The 19,253-nt window shown below is 41.4% G+C and overlaps 3 long non-coding RNA genes and 1 pseudogene across 3 annotated transcripts; all 4 read left to right on the forward strand.

Moving 5' to 3' along the window:
• The first annotated feature begins 1,300 nt into the window (after positions 1–1,300).
• LOC123101793 (uncharacterized) lies at positions 1,301–4,174 on the forward strand (annotated as a pseudogene).
• Positions 4,175–4,463: 289 nt separating this feature from the next.
• LOC123105962 (uncharacterized) lies at positions 4,464–5,278 on the forward strand. The gene is made up of 3 exons (XR_006451118.1): positions 4,464–4,523; positions 5,031–5,111; positions 5,264–5,278. It is a non-coding gene; the product is annotated as an uncharacterized lncRNA (long non-coding RNA).
• A 2,898-nt stretch (positions 5,279–8,176) lies between these two features.
• Positions 8,177–8,743, forward strand: LOC123108386 (uncharacterized). The gene is made up of 2 exons (XR_006451890.1): positions 8,177–8,247; positions 8,620–8,743. It is a non-coding gene; the product is annotated as an uncharacterized lncRNA (long non-coding RNA).
• An 8,829-nt stretch (positions 8,744–17,572) lies between these two features.
• On the forward strand, positions 17,573–18,574 carry LOC123108389 (uncharacterized). The gene is made up of 3 exons (XR_006451891.1): positions 17,573–17,703; positions 17,865–18,038; positions 18,135–18,574. It is a non-coding gene; the product is annotated as an uncharacterized lncRNA (long non-coding RNA).
• The last annotated feature ends 679 nt before the right edge of the window (positions 18,575–19,253 follow it).

The following is a 19,253-nucleotide window of genomic DNA, read 5'->3' on the forward strand; positions in this document are numbered from 1 at the left end:
CCCATGCGGTATGTGTGTGCGCGCGTGTGTGCTGTTGCGTGTGTGGGTGCACGCGCACATGTGTGCTGCTGCTGCCCTCCCAACGACGACGAGCAGCAGAGGAGGGAGGACGAGGAGCATGACGGCGGCGGCGGCGGGGAGCAGCAGTAGCAGGCCAAGGCGGCGTAGCAGCCCGCAGCCTCGCCCTCTCGTCATCAGAAGGGAAGGGAAGGGAATAGAAGAGGGAGAGTGAGCAGGTCAGGCGGCGGCCAAGGTGCTCGCAGATTCGTCGGCGATGTCGTCCGACCTTGGCCTCCGAGTGCTTATGCTCTGCCTGCTCCGCGCCCACGCAATGGCCTGCTCGGGATGCCACCCCCTGCTCCAACCCTAATCCCCTCCCCTCCCCTCACGTTGTTGCTGCTTTTGGTCACGCAGGTGCACGGACGCGTCCCTGCTCCTCTTAGCAACTGCTGCAGGTGGACGAGGCACGAGCCCTCATGGCTCCTCCCTCCTCCTACCCCCCTGAACCTGGTGAGCTCCACCCCCTCTTCTTACCCTGCACATCTATCTTATCTAGCCAATTCTCAGATTTAGCTAGGTTCCAAAAACCTACATTTATATATATCACTGCCAACTAATGTGCTCCAGGCTTTAGTGTTTTATTTTGATGGACCAATGTGCATCTTCTCCGAGACAGAAAATTAGGGGGAGTGATAGCTCTTGGATAGTATAGCCATTATGATAGAATAATAAATAAAACTGTCGGTTAATGGCTTATTGCACTGGTCTTAATAATAGAATTTCAGCATTGTAAGAACACCCAAACATGCTCGTGGAAGCAATCTGAGGCTTTCAGCCGATGCTTGGACCATATTACGAGCCTTCCTATTTGCGTAGAATACCTTTGCTGAAACTATGCATTCAACAGATAATACCTGCACTAGATAGTCTAATATGTGGCGTACCACTTCGCTATCGATATTGTCTTACACTTCTTAATTCTACGCTACATTGTATCATTGTTAAGCAGACTATGCAATTTCTTCTAGCACCTGCGCCGTTGGATGGATGGTGTTTACGGAAGAATAAAGGTCTTCCCGCAGCACTTCACGCCCGAGAAAGAGCCCATGGACGGTGCTGATGGTCTGTCCACAAGTAAGAGCAACATGGATCCGTCACCAAGGTGATGATACTCATGGCAGAACGAACAATGGCTGTCAAAGGCTTGTTTAATTTTCAACCTCTTCCTTTAATTCTGGGTGTAGTGACACGCTTAGCTTGTTGTTCCTGTCCTGTAATAAACAGTCCATGTAGGCATTCTTGGACCCCGAAACGAGTCAAGGGAGTTTATCTCTTCTGCAACTGTTGTCTATTCCTTGCATTAGGTGGTCTTCCAGCAACAAGGATGATGACAAGGTTACAATGTTTTCTAACTATAGCGGACCTCTGTTTCTGTCATGTATCACGAATCCTGTCTTACAAGTACACCGACAGTTTTCATTGTTATCAGACCGAATTGACAAGAGCTGAAGTAGAATCATTACGAAGCGAAATTGCCGATGCCGATGAAAGGGTGTCCTAGCTAAAAGCCCAGTATGATGAAGTACCCCTTCAATATTCAGCCTCAACGTTTGTGTGGATTTTCACCTAAACCTAAGTGTCTATTTATATTCAGTGTTTTGTTCTTCGTCAGATGTGATTCATATAGTTTAGCATTGCAGGTTAGAAAATATTGACGAAGCCTTGAGATATGCACTCCTTTCCGGGTACCTCCATATCAGAAGTGTACGTAAGAAACCAGTGCACTTTTGTTTGCTTGCCCCCAAAACAGCTTCATTTGTGTGACAGCTGTTCAACAGACTGGTGACTCTAAATGATCTCTTGTGCGTTGCAGAGATGGACTCAACTTCCTGGGGAGCCACCTATCATAGACGACGCCGATGTCGATGACTGGCTTCCTCGCTTTGTTGTCCTACAAGGACAGTGTTTATACTACTATCTGAAGTGTACTGGTAAGATGAAGCTTTTGACATACTGGTCATGGTCATCCAATCACATTAATACGTTGCACTACTGCTCTTTCTTGACATGCTGAAACTGAATTCATGTAATCAAGTTACAGATGAATACACACCATACTTGCTCACTAGACACTAAAAACCACATTTCTCATGGTGGCGTGTTCTTTGCCATACTGAACCTTAATCACATTTCACTTGGTGATGTGTTCTTTGTCATACTGAACCTGAATCAGATTTGTCTTTGAATTGCTGCAATACATTAAGTTGGCACGAACAGTTCTATTTAAAGATATACTATCCGAGGCGTGAAAAAGAAGATGGCATAGGTTGATAGTCTAGCTGTTTTATAATCCCTTTTATTGAGATCAAATGAAGTTTAGTCTGGTCTTGCTCTCAATTTCTCTGCATTGTTTGGTATCCAATTTAGCGTTAGGTTTCAGATAGCGGAGTAATTGATGAGCGGCACACATGAGCATGATGAGCGGCACACATGAGCACATACGGTTCTGCACACACACACACACACAGGGACATACACATATTTTTTAGGTACTCACAAACATGAAAGAATATGAGGGATGGCAAATGCCTGCTCGTCATGAAGCATATTAGCATGTGGATTAATAAATAGAAGGGGAAGGAAACTTGCTTCTCTGCGTTTTTATTATAGTTTAAAAGGGCAAATTGTCAACATTCTAAGTGTTAGGAAAGAAACCTACACACTCCATGTGTAAGTATGTGCTTCAGATTAATGCTCTGAAAGTATTTAACTTGCTTACTAATAATCCACACTCGAATATATTAATACTCACACAAAAGTAGATAGGCCATGGCTAGCAGCAAATGTATATGTCAATTTATGATCTTTTTCACATGATAATAACACTATCAGCATGCTAATTATATGTGTGGAATTTAGAGTTATCACCATGTGACTGTGTGAGTATTGTCACAAGTTATGATTATACCAACCTACAATTTTTACTCATTCTGTAAAATGACCATGTGAACACCCACTTTATACGAAGCCACAAAGACTATGAAGTTGTGTTCTATTACAGATCTATGTGATTAGTTTTAGATAGTTGTATTAATGAACACAGTCATATTTTTCAATTAGCCCTCCTAGCTAAAACCACCAACAATTAAATCAGTGTGATGCTTCTACTGTTTTTTCAGAGACTTGCAGTTAAACAAGAGGAATTAGATGCTGGTGTTGATGTTAATGTTAACTACATAACTCAAGTTGACGCTAACTATATAACTCAAGTTGATGCCAGCAACGATGTTGATGGTAACCCTCTGCCTCAAGTTCTATATTAGAAAAAATACTAATGGTATGTTTTCATGTAAATTCGCAGAGGCGAACCTTGTGTCTGCTACATCAATGAGTTTAGTGGCTATTGTGTGTGGTGGAATAAAGTCAAGTTATATAATCACAATACCCATAACCTACGGAAGATAATCAAAAACAAGAAAACACCCAACTATTATTATGTCTTCCACATGGCGGAGACCTTTGCAAACCCTGGGAAAAGAATGGTAACCTTTTAGAAATACTTTGTTGTATTTCATTCACTAATATGCAGCAAACTCATATGTTGATCAAGTTTTTTTCTCACCTGCAGTGCTTTAACGAATTTTCATGTAATAAATAGAGAATCAGGGTATTATAACCCCTTTCTGCTTCTGCCTATTCAATTTGTTGGCCACTTAAAAGTATACATGGATCCTTGTCTTTCTCATTTTAATCATCTAGGTTCCAATTATTTCTTCTAGCCTGCTCATGCCTTTAGGCTTACACTATATTAATTCTTCCGCGCATACCATCTAAAATATGCAGGCAAAAACACAATATATATATATATATATATATATATATATATATATATATATATATATATATATATATATATCCTCTCACAAGCGCATGAATCATTTTTGATCCGACGGCTCGGATCTGTCCATCACAGGATCAAACGGCATTTGTGTTCTATTGCATAAGTGTGTCAACTGCTTAACTGATTCATGTCCTGGTTGTTATTCGGAACTTGTGTGGTTTATTTAAATATTTCAGTATCACAAGTATAACATCATGAATCCTGTATTTTGCAGGCTACTGCCGCTGATAATGACGATGACAACAATGTTGACCTTTTTGGAACCAAAGAAGAGAAGAAGGCAGTTGGAGAGCATGCTGCCAAAGTGAAGGGTTCTTGCAAGAAGAAAGAATGCATGTTATCCTACATTCTTTGTATTTTACAGTCTCATTTGTAACTTTCCTGTATTAGTTATCTTGCTGGTGTCATGTGTTGAATTTCCACAATCGTGTAATCCAGACTTGCTAATGGTTTGTATTTTTCCATTTTATGGCAGATGACTGTATAATTTTACCATGTAATTTCTTCTCTTTTATCGATGGAGGAGGTGGTCAGAAGATTCAATTATTCTTAAACTCCTCCACTTCTGCAAAAGTTTGGTGATTTTTCCAAGGGGGCCGATCAGAGGATCTACTCAACTGAGGTATATCTCACAATCTTAATGTGAAGTTTAATGTGTTTTATAGCTATCCAAAATATGTCGATGAACTGGTTCTTATTATCTTACCTAAATAGCTTGAGCTCGAGCTAAGACGTATTTGTTCTTGCTTGCTTTTTCTGTTGCTGATATTCAGGCCTAACCTCACCGAACTTTGCCACATCTTACATTGTGAGAAATAGCAAAATAAGTATTATATTAAACATTAGTAAGTCAGTCTACAATGGTTGTGTAACATCCCATCATTCAGTTTGCCAGATACTAAATTTATGTTTTTGCAATCAAAAGTATTCTTCTAATTCCCCATAAGCCTCAACTCATCACGGAAGCATGTTCAGAGTTCGTTTGCGATTCACTTCACCACTTCTTTATGCAACTCTATCCAGCGGTGACGTGTTGGTGGTTGGCCCCTTTCGCCGCCGTACCCATCTTGTCGTTCATGTCACTTGATGATGTAAACCTGGTGTCTTTTAATCCTTTTCCATAAACCAGGCCCTCGGGAGTTTATTGCAAGCCCGGTTCCACCATACTATAATGCAAGGCTGGTTTTTATTTCTTCATTTATTCTTTTTGGTGAGCAGGCGAGCTAATTTGACCATTCCTCTATCTGTTTCATCAACTAGATGCTTTAAAGGATTTGAATGGAGTTTATTGTGCGAACCCCTGCTGCCATGTCTCCAACTTCATGCAGTGGGCTTGACTGGATCTTGTGGTTTTCTTGCCAGAGACTCCCTGCGCCATACTACCTCTGCAGTGGAAACTTCTGCTACAATGTGCATCGACACCAAAGCCATGTTCCCTATCATGCTATGGTGCTTAGCATCATCATGTATTTCCATTCGGTGTAGTTGAGGGCTCCCAAAGTTTGTGTTTCCAAATGATACCTCATTTTTCTCTTATTTGTATTGTTTCACATAGTTTTCAACTACAGGGATAAAGAGCTATAGAAATTTATGTAATTTAGCTCCGGTAAATGATGCTAAACTGTAATGTCTTAAAAATATGCTTCCTAGCCAGGGCCGGCCCTGAGGGGGGGCGAGAGGGGCGGCCACCCCGGGCCCCCGACTACGAAGGGGCCCCCGATACGTACTGCTATGTAGAAGCTTAACCTGCACGCGCGCTAGAAAAAAGATGATGCTGTTGGGACTGGCCCAAGTGGTAATACGAGCAACTATCATCGTAACGAAGAAGCCGAGTAACTAGCGATGATTCTGTTTCCAAAAAAAAATGATGATTCTGTTTCTGAAAATTTAGCGATCTTTTGGTTTGATAGGACTCTAGGCAGCCAGGCAGGTGCAACGCATTCCCTCAGAAAATGTAGGTGCAACGCATGATGCATCAGATCAGGCTTCTTTTCATCTTTCTTTGCTCCTCTATCGTGGCAGCGCCTTGGCTGATCGGTGATCGGTCTGGTCGCCGCTACCTCGAAATCCTCTCTGAACGTGTGACAACGGTAGCAGCGGCAATGCCAAGCCTACGATCTAGCTCCGCTTTCTATGCGTGGCATAAGCAACAACAGCGACGTTCGTGATCGACCACGAAGCAAACTAGGGTTTTGTGACAACCAGGTATACAAATTTATAGCTTCAAAAAAAAGGTATACAAATTTACAATGCTTATCTGCTTGGTCATCGGCATTCTCTGCAGATTGCACGTAGGTTTGGAAAAAAAATACTCTCTCCGTTTTAAATATAATTAAGTCTTTTTAGGTATTTCAATAGGGACTATATACGAACTAGAAAACACGTAAGATAGCACAACATGTTTTTTTACATGAATTTTTATCACTGGCTACTATCGTTATCTAATACCATCGGTGAGGCTACATGGTTGATCTGGTTGCATTGTGAGATCTATACCTCATAGATATTATTTGGAAAGGCTCTATCAAGTATTTATGATTTTTTTACAGTTTGCCCATTCAGTTAGAGTACTCCCGATTACCATTTATAACAGGAGCACTTCAAAACCATTGATATCACCATCATAGTTTTAAATAGCAGACTATGCCAAATAGTGCCGGGTTCTCCAAATCAGCTAGAGCGAGGCTATAACCGGCTATTTAGTAACTACACCGAACAACAATTACATGAACACCATTTGACAGCACCCTTCTCAAACCGCTATAGCAAAGCTATAACTGGTTATTTAAAACTCTAATCTTGGTTGATAACTCTTCACGGATGCCATACTCTACATACTAAGGGCCCCTAGTTCTAGTTTCGCCCCGGGCCCCCAAAATCTCAGGACCGGCCCTGTTCCTAGCCACTCACATGGCTACGTGGTATTTACTTTCAGGAATCTGGATAGACTAAGACTGATGGTAAGATTTGATGGTTATCCAAGTAGTTACCTAATACTCCCTCCGTTCCGAATTACTTGTCGCAGATATGGTTGTATCTAGATGTATTTTAGTTCTAGATACATCCATTTCTGCGACGAGTAATTTGGAACGGAGGGAGTAGTACTTAGTATTAGCTCTTCCCCAATCATATCATATACAGGTAGTCTATAGTTCTATATCCAAGATGGTTGCTGCACCCTTTTGGCCAGTATGGTATGTAAGGTCAGGTTGCATTAGTCTATGTTAGGATAAACTGGCTAACATATCAGTGATGTAAAGTCGCTTCATGTGTACTTTATGTAACCTCGGACACATGTACAACCTATCACATGTCCATGTTGTTCTTTCCATACACAACTTTTCCATGTGCGGTCTTAAATACAACTTGGTCTCACACCTATACCTGAGAGCTCTCTCAAGTACAAATAAACAGGAAACTATATGCTGAAAAGTGTGGTGATATATTCAGTTACTAAATTTACTGAATTTGTGATCCCAATATTGCCAGCAGAATAGTGAAATGACAGGGATTGCTCTATAGCAAATTTGCAGTGTCCTTGAACTTTGTGATGTTTCCTAGGGCAACTGGTCTGGTCCAAACTAATAAATGCATGGGTTTTCATGTTATGTTCCATGTAAGAAGTTGATCTATGTTTCTTATGTATTTGCCTTTATCTCTCTTGTTCATTGCATTGTTGCTTGCTGATGTTCTTACATTATTTTCTGATCGCTTTATTACCGGGTTGAGAATGACCGCACCCGCAGGGGTGCGGCAAGCCGCACTTCTTACCTGTTGTACAGACAACAGAGGAGTGCCGGAGAGAGAATCCATTGAATGCAGAAGCCTGAAGGAGTCCATATAGTGCAGGCTGGTCAAGCGTGAGGTTAGTAGCATGCAAACTACTAACTAGCTATTGTGATTAGGGATACCTGTCAGTTAACTCCTTGTTCGTGCAAGCTAACCTAATTGATTACTTAGTAGCTACATAATGGTATGTTTTAACTTTAGAATGAGAGTAATCACTAGAGGGTTGGATTCATGGTTGCAATATTTAATTTCTATTAATTTGCTTTTATATATTATGAACTTCAGTTTCTTTATATGCCAAAACAAAATCGCCAATTTGGAAACCTCTGTCAGTGTTAAATAATTAGGCATATAATAAGGTGAAAAGAGTGGTAACAATAAGATTACTGCTTGATGTACAGAGTTCAGGTTATCACACCATATGAAGTGAAAGCGCCGTTGGGACTATTCGCGGTGCATAGAACTTCCATGGCAGCACGGGCGATTCCAAGGCCCACTTGAGCTCCTCCTGCTGATGTCAGACGGTGAGATTTCTCAACCTGCACTCTATTAGCCATGTAAGATTGCTTTGCTAGAGATCATTTATTTCTTGCCATCCATTCGTTATAAACTTGATTCTTCGTCACGAATGGATCCTTAATTATGTGTGTCATGTTGTTTCCCTGAAAACGGACGATCGAGTCACATTTCTTATTTTCTGTTGTGAGTTGAGGAGCTTGCGGTTTTAAAAGTATGTCTCAGTTGTAAGAATGTGGAAATGATGGACAGGTAGCAATTTTTTTATATTTTCTGTTTATATCCAATATTAAGTAGTTATTAACTCCATGGCACAGGACTGTACTTTTTGTAGATGTAGTAGCTTTTGATTTCCATTTAGTTATGGCTTTATCTCCGCTTTTACATACTGATTAGGATTTCCATTTAGTCAGGGTCACAAAGTCTTTGTGCCAGGATTCTTCCCTTTGTAAATGTGAAAGCGGCTTGTACAATCTATTCACAGACTTGCTCTGCTGCTTTGTAGCCCAACTGATTATGTACTCTTGATCGTCCTCATGGCATATGTCAACTCCATTGTGAATGGTCTCTTTATCTTAAGGCTGTACTCGCTGATATAGTAAATACATCTTTTCTTTTTACAAGGCTCATATCGTAAGGAATGTCGTGTACTGTAAACCAAGTTCAGTACGTTGTCTATTAAATATATTCTTGTTTCTTCTTCAAAATGTGATGCTCCAGTTCAGATAATCAGTAGTGCATATTTTGGCTGATATTTCTACTACAAAGCACTTGGTGGTGATGGATAAGTGTCGGACGGGTTGGGTTTCTTGTTTGAAGAGACTTGCATTGTTGACTATTATAGCTTTTTCTGTGTAACTTAACAAGTGTTAACATATTTTTAAAATATTACTATAATTTTGAAATTTGTTCACATGTTTCAAAAATGTTCGTTCACTTTTAGAAGTGTCCGCACATCTATGTCCCGCTCCTATCATATTCTTCACTGCATGTTATCCATTATGATTGCAGACAGTATTAAACTTGGGTTAATACTGACTTAGCATTACCTGTTTTGAAAACGTTGGGACCAGCACCCTCGCGCCAGGGCGCGGACCCGATCTAGTGTTATCATAATAGGGCGTGGCTCAGCTGGCTGGCGTGCATCGGATTTTTGAGCGAGGAGTTGGTTTCGAACCTCCACCCGCGTCAGGTCGGACCCACAGGACAGAAAGAAATGCACGGTGACGAAGCTGCGCTAGGGTGCGTGCATGCTTTTTTATATACTAGTGGCAGAGGCGCGCCCGTGGCGCGCCTCCTCTGCGGTCTTGTGCACACCAATCTAGCTAATGCATTTGTGAACGTGTGTATGCAGTCCAGAAAAAAAGCCAGTTGTTTAAAAAGAGTATACTTAACGGAAGTGCAGAAGCAAAGTGTTCAGTCGTCAAAGCATATAGCATGCTAATATATCTATATTAACTGAGAGGTGACATCTTACAAGGTTGATGCCAGAGCACAGCATCGATTGAAATCAAAGTCTAATATGCTCCAAAAGGCGGGTGACCTCCAAATCAGACACATACCTTGTTGAGCATCACACATCTTGGGCTTACATAGCTAGAAAAAAAATCCTCTTCTACTGAACATCGCCTAAAATTATCTCAACTTCTCTACTCTAATCTCCCTGATTCATCTCCATAGCATCAGTTAGTTCAACACTTCCTTGCCCACCTCTTTATTCTTCACACAGCCACCCTGACCATAGTTGCTCGACCTGCCACCCACCTCCCTTCACCTGTAGTTCTGTACCCAGGGCTCCTCTGCATCTCGTCGCCCTAGCCTAAGAGCATTTAAAAATGTTGTTTGGGTTAAAAAATTGTAATGATATGGCGAAAATGATCCAATGATTGTAAGTAGTGCCTTATATCATCATTGTTATAAGAAAAACATTCCAGTACTATATACCATTCTTATTAAATATTGCAAGAGGATCATTATAACTCAAACTCAGGTTCCGATTTGATGTAATAATCAGATTTCAGAAAAGTGAGTAGGAAGACGTACATCAATTTGTAACTCAGCCAAGCCGATATGGTACTTTGGGATATTGCTGCAATGATAGATGGCGAGTAGATAAGCATTGTGTAATGAACCAACATGAGCTCAGCATAAAAGAAGGACATGTTCTCCACCTGCATTGCATTAAACAGAACCAAATAAGATTTCATCGAGTGATGGTAATCCAGATATCCGACAATAGGACATCTTAGTAGCTAGCCAGCTCATATTTATTACAACGAAATATGTATCTGGCAACACGCATCGAGAGGCGTTCAATCCAAATCCAATGAGGCGTTCCCTTCCCCACCTTCTTCTCCAGTGGCCAACGCGCCTCCCCGCCACACGCCTCAAACCTCGACCCCGCCGCTCGCCTCACACCCCCGGCTCCGGCGCAGCACGCCTTCCCTTCCCTTCTCACCTAGCCGGCTAGCCCCTGGCACCTCCACCTCCTCTCCCAGCCGCAAGGGCCTCCAGGTTCCGGATTCCGGCGAGATCCGCAGCCACCTAAAGCCATCAGTCGTTGCCTTGCTTCCTGGTCAAAAGGAGAAGGGAGCCGAGATCCGCTACCCCCGCTGCTTGTTGTGGATGGCCCCAACCCTGCTTCTTGTCGTAGATGGATCCTGCTGCAACCTCAGCGGCCGTCATCGCAGAGATGTCGTGGCAGACGATGCCACCACGCATCAGCTACACGTCCGGCCGCTCAGCAAGGAGCTCCATCCCTCCCGTCTACATCTCCTCCACCTACGTTGTTGGTTGCCAATCGGCCGAGGTAACGTCCCCGTCTTCGGCTCCATTCCCATCCATGGCCGGAGCTTGCTGTGCCTCCTACGAGCAGATGCGCATGAGCCTGACAGCAGGGTAGTTGTACAGTTTCGATGTTGTTTACTACTGCTGGCAACCTTGCTGTGCTACTCTCCGTAGATTTTGTTGCCACTTTTTTGTATAATCATGTGATTCCAGGCCTCTTTTTCGAGTTTACAGTTTGCTCTGCTCTGATAGTACTACAACACGAGATTGTTGTTTGTTGCAAGAATTGTTGGATGGTGCCATGGCATTTGGGATTGGAAGAACTTTGTGCTTTTTTTTGTTTAGAAAAGGAAGCAACTTTGTGTGTTGGGCGGTGCAAAGTTCAGTATCTAGAGCATATAAACCGAGAGCCGGTCTTCTGCACTTTTACCTTGATTCAGATGCTAAGTGGCCTGAAGATTAGTTTAGAGCTAGGATGGCAATACAGACATGAGCGTAATACGTGGTTCATCAAAACTACCCAATAACTTACGTATAAACATCACGATAACTTTGACAAAGGAGGAAAAGTAGTTAAAAAACACACCTGGTAACTCATGTGAAAATAACACGATAATACACAAATCACATATCCGATAACTTACACACAAACATCTACGGTAACTTTGAGCAAAGGAAAAAATGTTGAAAAATATACCCCAATAAGTTATCTGAAAATAATACGGTAATGTATGAACCACATACCCGATATTTTGCGTACAAACACCGTGATGACTTTGACCTAAGGAAAAAATATTGAAAAATATACTCCAATAACTTATATGAAAATAGCACGATAATATACGAACCTCATACCCGATAACTTGCATACAAACACCGTGATAACTTTGACCAAAGGAAAAAAGTTGTTGAAAAATATACCCCGATAACTTATGTGAAAATAGCATGATAATATACGAACCTCGTACTCAGTAACTTACGTACAAACACCGCTGTGAGTTTGACAAAAGGAAAAAACCTTTTTTTTGTGAGTGGGAAAAAACTTGTTGAAAAACATACCCCCAACACCTTATATTATCTGAAAATAACATGGCAATTTACAAACCGCATATTCGATAATTTACATACAAACACCACGGCGACTAAGACCAAAGGGGAAAAGGTTGTTGAAATACATAACCACTAGTAACTTATGTGAAAATAGCACGATAGTATACAAAACGCATACCCGATAACTTACATACAAACACCGCGATACCTTTGAATAAGTAGGGAAAAATGTGTGAAAAACATACCGCCGTTAACTTATGTGAAAAATAGCACGATAATATACGAACCACATACACGATAATTTATGTACAAATACCATGATAACTTTGACCAATAAAAAAATGTTGTTAAAATACATAACCTCGATAACTTATGTGAAAATAACACGGTAACTGCATAGCTGATAACTTATGTACAAACACTACGATAATTTTTGACCAAGAGGAGAAAACGTTATTGAAAAACATAACCCCGGTAACTTATGTGGAAATACCAGGATAACTTGCATACCACATACGTGGTAACTTATATACCACAAGAGGGAAAAAATTGTTGAAATTCATACTCGACAACTACTATGTAAATAATATGGTAATATACGAACCTCATATCTGATAACTTAAGTGCAAATATTATGGTGGTTTGCATCTAAAAAAGGACGGAAGGGGACGCCCGAGTTTGCGAACTATCTGAACCTGTGTAAAACGTCCAGGAATTAGTTCCAAATCCCAGACAAGTGAGTCCGTCGGTTTGAATTTTCAATTTCATTCGATCTGATCTCAGGAATGTACAAGTAGTCTGCAAGCTGAAAGAAATCAATAACGTGGCGCAGCCCAGGCAGTTGTTGTTGCTAAATTAATTGTTGGAGGTTGTTGGATCAGGACGGGCCCGCTCCAGCGGGGGATCCGGATGGCCCACAAAATTGGGAGAAGCGAGGGGTTCGTGCGGGGGGATCGGGATGGCCTAGAAAATCGGGAGAAGGGGATGGGTTTGGTGCGGAATGAGGGGGTATGGTGGCTTTTACAATCTGGCACACGGTTGCCAGTTATCACAGTCCTTATTACAGATATCTTAAAAAATTAATACTCCCTTATGTGAATTTAATTCAACATATTTATACAGCGTGTATTCAAATCGAGAAAGATAAATATGAATATGAGGCATGCCCACTTGATGAATATCTCGATCATCAGAAGTATTCCCACCTAAATGTCAATGCACTGGTCCACTATCTAAAGCACTGGTCCACTCCCGACAAGCATATGTAGGAAGATGAATATAATTGTTTTCTCGTATGATATTGATGTGTATTAAATGACAAACGTCATATTAGCTTAACTTTTCTAGTCAACATATAGTTCCGCAATTAGCAAATGGTAAAAATTATTAGGAGTCCAGACCAGCAAAATCCAATTGATCTCTTCAGCAACTACTCTTTTCTGCCAAACAAATATTTTGACAGATCATGTGATTACTCCACAATCTAAAATAAAGAGACACCTGAAAGGTGATAACTACAAAGTAGATGAACCAAGAGTCACCACTTGCTCACGAAGAAAAATATTCAAGGGTATAAACTTGAACTACTAATGCAGGCTGCAAAATAGACGGGAAATCACATTTTCCTTGGTAGCGGCAAGTCGGCATCAGTTCAGATACAAAAAGACCCGATCCATCCATTGAAACATCTACTTCTTCAGTACGTGGGGCACTTATAGACCATAGCTGCTTCAACTTCAGAACATCAACTACCAACAGGGTAAAAAATTCAGTAGAAAAAGTTCATCTATAGGATGTGAAAATTTCAGAGAAAACATCAAGAGGATGTAAATCATTAGGATGCAACTACTCTCAGAAATTGAGGTGACACTTCCAATTATAATCATTTCAAAATTTCAAATAAATCAACATGAAGACTCCGGACTATAACTTAACATAAGCTGTACTCACTTTCTGGTATATTTCATAATCAGCCAGACTACATATTTTAAAGTTGCCTTGGATCAACCAAAAGCCTTTTGGCATTCTGGATGTATGATGTTAGTCCACCAGTGCTACTTGAATTAAGTAGGCAAACCTGCACAATGAAAACTTCCGCAGGAAAAGAACAATCTTATATTTACTTTCTTACTGACTTCGAACAGAATGCTACTAACAGACATGCTCGTGTGTGCCTTTGATATAAAAACTTGTGACAATAAAGAGCTATATATTTTTGGTAGTTCGTTAGTAAATATCCCTTGCAAATATGAGATTAATCCTCCATCCAACATAAATAGTGAAATATTTTAAGGATACAGCCGAAGACACACCTGGTCACCCGAGAGTGCTACTATGTCCTCATCGGTCAAAAGCCCATTTGGTAGAAGACATCCCTAATAAGGTGTGAAGTACCTGGTCACATGATAACAAATTATTATTTACTTGTCACAACTGAACTATCATTAGCTGAAAAGAGTAAAAAGAAACGTGTATCTATTACCCCTATAAAAGAAAGAAAGGGCGAAGAACCAAGTCATCCTATCCATCCAAACCTGCAATCTGAAGGCTTACATTTCTTCAAAACATCAAACACGTTTTATACTTTAATTACCCACCAATGTCATTGGGTTACAATCCTCATCTACTACCATTATAAAAAAAAAGAGGCAGATCCAAACAATCACATTCATTCATCGTCAAAATCTAATGGCTCTTAATTTTTCTATGTTTAACGCTACCAACCACAGGTTAAGCCACAATCGATCGATGGCTAATCTGCCTCGCGGTAAAAAAAAAGAGAAAACCGTCCGCACAACCTCCTCCTTCTCCTCCCGCACGACCTCCTCCCGCAGCCGCGCCCTTCGCAGCAGCCTCGCGCCGAGCCACAGGAAGCCGCGCCCGTCACCGCCGCCTCGCGCCGCCGGAGCCACGGGAAGCCGCCGCGGGTCGCCGGGAGCCTCCCCAGCCGCGGGAGCCGCCCGCCGCAGGTCGCCGCCCCGCCGGCGCGCCGTTCGCCGCCGCCATTCACCGCCCGTCGCGCCCCGCGGGAGCCGCCGCAGGTCGCCGTCGCGCCGTTCGCCGCCCGCCGCCCATACAAGATCCAGGCATCCAACCCTTTCTCCACAAACCCACTCCAGATTGCTCCATTCATTCCGTAAGAAGGAGAAAAAATCGCCACTGATCGTCCCTTCCTTCTGGTTCAGCCGTCACCAGGTGTGTGTTAAGGGAGGATCGGACACGCGTGTGCCAGGGAGGATGCTGCCACCACGCTCTAAGATGTGCGGAGTCGTCGTGCCTGTACGGTTGACACCTCTACCACCGTCGCTGCCTTCGAGGAGGATTCGTGCCTGCATCTTAATGTTCGCCAAGCCCATTACATCGCTGGTTCAGGACACACAACAAAACAAATCTGAACCTCAGCGACATATTTGCTGGTAAAGTCCTCTCCCTCTTATATCTCGGTAGGATGCATTCTTTAACGATTTATTTGCTGGGGTTTGTTAAGAAATTCCAAAGATTTCAAATTCTGTTTGGTTGTGTCATTCAATATCCCTGGGTGAACAAACTTGTGACTTTGGTTGTTGGTAGCTTAATTATTTGGTCTTCTATCTAATAGACAGATGTCGAGTATAAAATTTGAATCCAACTCTGATTGATAAGACTTGATATTTTAATCCTGCTGATGAATGGCCTACTATTTCAACCTCTGATATATTGCTGAATTTATAACCTGTCAGATCAGGGTAGTTACAACCTATGAAATCTTCCTGAACGTTTGAACCTATGGGATTGGGGTAGCCAATTTTGTATCGTTGATACGATGACTACATAAACAATTCAGCAAGCTACATCTGCTTCATCGGGTTGATGCTTCATGCATTCTCAGCATGTTTCCTTTCCCTTGAGTCGTCTTGCCACGGGTCGGTTTGTTCTTGTGCAGACAGATGTGTAGACCACATCTTGTAGATGGCTGATATGGATTATGCTCCACCCCTCCATGACTTCACTCGAGTTAATTCCCCGTGATGCGACTGACACAAAACTATCCTCGGTATCCACAAAGATCACCCTGGGTGATGGCCTTCCTAATATTTAGTTATTTTCATTTTTCTGATGCTTATGGCTATAAGTTAACTCCAAATAAGTTTTTTTTAAATATGGCACAAAATTGAAAATTCTGATTACATCATGGTGATATTTTTTCTTGTAGGGAGAGAATGAGGATAAAAAGTGCTGGTCCTCTTCACAGGATAGGTACAGACTTGGCTAAGCGATTACTGCTGCTGCGGTTCATCTACAATGATTTTGGACATTGATTCTTGCTTTACCCTTATTATTACCATTTGCTAACTTAACCATTTCCATCTCTCATGTTAATTCTGAAGACCTTTTATGTATCATGTATCCAAGCAGGCTGCATGTGAGGTGAATCAAGGTAACTATATGATGTAGTGAAGTATAAACTCCTCTCCCTATAATATGCAGCCTTCAAACCATAGATTTGTGAATTTTATGCGAGCTGGGCCTCTTTCATTTTAATGCTTGAGTCCTAATATTTCATTTCTCCAAGCTTTTGAGTTCTAATATTGTTCTGTATTATGAGCTCTTGAACATTTGCCTGCACAACAATGATCTATAATAATTCCCTTCTAAGCCTAGAGATAGTTGTACACATCATTTATTCAATCCTAAATTACTCTATGCTCTGAATTACTCCCGTGGTGCATTTTATGTCCCCCTTACATCTATATCTATGTCTTCTTACTCATATACATGCTTTCCCATGTAATCATCCTTAACAATTGGCATGTTCAATCTGTAACTACTTATCAGGGTATTTTCTGATTTTTTTATGTTGCCTCTTACTGATCTTACGACATGGAGAGGAGAGGCCAAGTAGCAGCAAGCATGCAGCTGTGTCATGCAAACAAACTGATACTGCAGAAAGTCACTGATTGTACAAAACCAGAAAAACAAATTGCAGCGCAAGCATGCAAAGAGACAATTGCGCGAATCAAACACATATTCAAATAATAAGGCAGTGAGAGGCTTTATATTAGGCGGTGTACTGCAACAAGGTGCCTCCCTCCATCATCATTCCATTCTTCTCCTGTTTCCTATCTGTCAGCCGCACCTGCAACCGGTGCCCCAATCTAGCTCGACAATTGACGGCGGCTACATCTGTTGTGGCCGGCAGCGAGGCAAGCCCTCCTTCTAAACCATGTATGTTGATTTCAAATAGTAGAACTAATTCATACTTTGAAGTTGTTTGTTAATCAGGCTTCCATGGACGTTGATTTCCATTAAACAATATTTTGCGAACTTCTTGTTCTCTGCAAATTTTGGATGCCGCCGGTCAGTGTGACGCCCAAATCCTGGTGGCAAGTCTTTTTCTAATTGAGAGAATTATTTAGGTGCTAATTCAAACAACATGTCTATAGGTTCGTTGAAATTCCCTAGACAAGTTACTTTCTGAATTCTGACTCTGAGTAGCCGACTCATACTTATTTTTGCGCCTTCAGTTGATTTGCTTCAGTGTGTTTGGTCTTTCTATTCAGGATCCCGGTCTGGAAAACTAGATGGTGTATGGATTCAGAGATGAACATGACGAACGATAGAAGGTCGATTTGGATTATTCTTGGTCCATAACTTTCAATTATTCCACTGCCACACAACTGGTATTCCACTTATCCTTCCTTCCAATTTTTATTTGCAAATTTGTGATGTTTATGGTACCGTTTCAGTGGTTGATTGAAGTAGTGAGGATATTCTGACTATGATGAATTACAAAAAATGTTTTTATGCTGAACCAATCAATTTTTTATTAAAATCCTTGCAGTGCTTGTGCTGGCAGGGAGAGGAGGAGAAGTAAGGCGTTGTGGGCAGGGACTGGCTGTGGGTACAAGAAGGCCAGATATGAGATGGTGGAAAGGATGCACGCAGGAGAAGAGAACAGACTGCAACGGAAGGCAGTTTGAGATGTAGTAGTGGACGCCTCTTCCATGATATTCAGGTTGGTGTAAGACTGCTCGCCTTAGATGCAATTGACTGGACATTCGGAGCTAGCTCTAGACAGGATAATTTAGATTGATGAACTATTTTGTGGTAGCAATCTGCGTGTTCAGTGATGCCGCACACGTCCTCTCATCTCGTCACGAACGGCCTGGATGTGGCAGCTGCCGTCAACATCCCAACCGTCACCAGCACGACGTGTTGAATGACATTGGCATCGTCTCACTGGGGCAGCAGCTCAACACCGGCATTATTCTGGTAATGCAAGTCCCGCTCCATCTCCTCTGTTTGCAGTCATTGTTCCAATATTACTGGAGATAAAATCCATTCTAGCTATCGTTGCAGAAGATCATTTGGTGGTGTTCGATCCAGACTAAAAAATTATTTCATGTTGTTTTCAGTAATTATGATCAGCTCAGCCGTAAGATATAGAGAGATCAATCACATCCGATCTTCGATTTAATGTAAATTAGGTGATTTACTGAACCGCGGGTTGCCTGTTTCATGAACAGTACTGCCATTTTAAACAATCTAGGACCTACACTTGATGACAACATTATTATTTATACAGCTGTACTGGGCCATTTGTTAGCAGCAGCCAATTATATGCCAATCTTTATAAAGTTGAAAGATTAAATTCCAGTGACAAAAGCCTTGTCATACTGGCAGTTATTTTCCAATGAATGTCTGCATATCATTCACTTGTCTTGATGCCTGTCTATAATAAAGTTGGCATGTACCATTTGTTCAAAATAAAGCATGCTTGGTTTTTGGAGTTGCATCCATCAGCTAACCTTAGAGGAATTCATATATCCACCACGCCGGTGCTTGTTTTGCACAATCTTATACATTAGGACTTTATACTCCTTCACAAAAAACACCCTGGCAAAATATTCGTATGCTACTTTGCCTCATTTCATGAATGTAGTTTTGGTCATGTATGTTGGAAATATATGCTTGTTCTGTGGTGATGAATCAGAATGGCAAATCTGAAAGGAAGTGATTATTTGTTCATGTGTTGATATAGTGATTCTGTTTGAACTTGAAGGATAAATATGATGGAGCCTTTTTTTTATTAAAGCTTGTTTTCCCTTGGAATTATTGTTGTAAATACTATATTTGTGGGTGTGCAGTTTGTGATTCTCTATTCATGATATTTAGATAGATCGGATTCGTTCCTTTATAGCATACACGGACTTAATTATTTTGTCATTGA

Source organism: Triticum aestivum, chromosome 5A (assembly GCF_018294505.1).
Source record: "Triticum aestivum cultivar Chinese Spring chromosome 5A, IWGSC CS RefSeq v2.1, whole genome shotgun sequence".
NCBI lineage: Eukaryota > Viridiplantae > Streptophyta > Magnoliopsida > Poales > Poaceae > Triticum > Triticum aestivum.